General features: G+C 51.6%; 1 non-coding gene across 1 annotated transcript; it reads right to left on the bottom strand.

Moving 5' to 3' along the window:
• On the bottom strand, positions 1-83 carry TRNAL-CAG (transfer RNA leucine (anticodon CAG)). The gene has a single exon. It is a non-coding gene; the product is annotated as a tRNA-Leu (tRNA).
• Between the last annotated feature and the right edge of the window lie 1,960 nt (positions 84-2,043).

Raw genomic sequence — 2,043 nt, 5'->3', positions numbered from 1 at the left:
TGTCAGGAGTGGGATTCGAACCCACGCCTCCACGGGAGACTGCAACCTGAACACAGTGCCTTAGACCACTAGGCCATCCTGACTGCTGACACTGACATGCTCCCTGGTGACACAAGAGTTTGCACCACCAGGGACTTCAGTACAGATCTGCTGTCCAAATCAGACATTGGGGCCCCTGGTGGGACTTCTGGCAAAGCCAGAGGGGACATTGAGATGTCATTTGAAAGCTAATTACCAGACTGAGGTGAGGGAGCAGTTCTTGGGGCTGTGTGGTGCTCTGTTGGGCATTTGTGCACCCTCAAGCCTGCACCACAAGGACCACTTTTATCCATGGACAGCCAGGCTCTGACCCCCTGAATTCAAATTCCATTTGAATTCAAATACAACACAAAAAACACAAAAAGTTGTGCATACAACTTATACCACAATGAACAGATTACTAATAAAACAATCCACCAGGAGTTAACAGTGGACATGTGGAGCTTTCATGTAGCCTCACTGTGCCCAGTAACATTGGCTGGTCACCCTACATGAGAAAAAATTGTAATATTCCAATATTCAAAACTCTGTCCCTGTCTAATTTCTTTGTAACAAGACATCAGATGATCGTAGATAAAGGCATTTTATTCAACTTTTCACAAAGTTAACAGAGAGGCTGTAAAAACATCAAGAGACATTTTTTGGCTTAAAAAAAAAAAAAAATGTAAACTGATGAATCAGCTGGTAAGTGTTTTTGGATGTACAGTGGTCAGATGGATTTGAGAAGGACGTTCTCTCGGCAGCCGGGTGCCTGTTATACCCTATAGAATATATTCAGTGTACACGTCCTGGTGTGAAAAGAACCTAATATATATAGTTTTTTTTTTACTCCAAAAACAGAAAAAAAAACAGAGTGAAGGCAATCAGTTTCCACCAGACACAAACAAACCTAAGTTTGCTTCGGCCAGAAATCACTCGAAATAAAAGGGTTTCCAGGACCTTCAGGCCCCTGAAGCTTAAAACTAGCGAAGAGACTGGGGGGGGTGAAAACTAAAATATATATATATATACACACCACCTGCCCAGACTGGACTGATGACGACCCGACCAGAACCCATGTGAGGCCTAGTCGGCCCCGGTAACTGAAAAGGCCACTACTGTTATGCTTTTAATCCTTTCCCAGTCATATAAAAGAATTTAAAAAAAAATGGCCGGAGAGTTGCTATATGGCGCAAGTTCCCCCCCCAAAAAAAGTTTCTAACACATTCAGTTACAAATGTGTAATTTTCCTACATCTGAGGGGGAAAAGGCCACCATGGAGGTGTGTGTAAGAAGGTATGGCCGCTCCCAGGGTCCTCCATCACATACAGAGGCCTAGAGACATCACCGGCCTCACACGGCCCGAACTACGCGCACAGACTGAAGAAGAAGGGGCTCCGCCATTACCGGAGGAGATTGTGCGCCTCCATGCTGCGGTTCTGGAGCACACCGCGGCCACACGGAGCGGGGTGGACGGCATTATGGTATCAGGCCGCCGAGATCTCCCCCTCACGAAAACCTCCTGACTCGGCGGAGACACGGTGAGGAGGACCGCAGCCGCTGCTACAGATGGCGGCACTTCCGCCTGTGCTCCGCCACCACAGGAACTAAAATGGCGGCCGGGCGGGGAAGTGACGTGTGGTGAGGAGACGTGGGAGGCCGGACTGAGTCATGGAGGAGGCGACGGTGGTGTCGTAATGTTTGCTGTGGAGAGCGCGCAGCAGAGGAGCGGAGCTGTCAGCGGGGAAGAGCGCGGAGGAGGGAGCGGCGACACCCCGCAGAGGACAGAAGGGAGACGGTGAGTGGGGGGAGAGAGTGGGGGGAGCAGAGGCTGAGCATGGGGGGGAGCAGAGGCTGAGCATGGGGGGGGGGAGCAGAGGCTGAGCATGGGGGGGGAGCAGAGGCTGAGCATGGGGGGGGGAGCAGAGGCTGAGCATGGGGGGGGGGAGCAGAGGCTGAGCATGGGGGGGGGAGCAGAGGCTGAGCATGGGGGGGGGAGCAGAGGCTGAGCATGGGGGGGGGAGC

Source organism: Dendrobates tinctorius, unplaced genomic scaffold, assembly GCF_039654945.1.
Source record: "Dendrobates tinctorius isolate UK_male_01 unplaced genomic scaffold, ASM3965494v1 ptg000358l, whole genome shotgun sequence".
Classification (NCBI taxonomy): domain Eukaryota; kingdom Metazoa; phylum Chordata; class Amphibia; order Anura; family Dendrobatidae; genus Dendrobates; species Dendrobates tinctorius.
The sequence above is the reverse complement of the archived record's forward strand: the minus strand, read 5'-3'. Positions and strand labels throughout refer to the sequence as shown.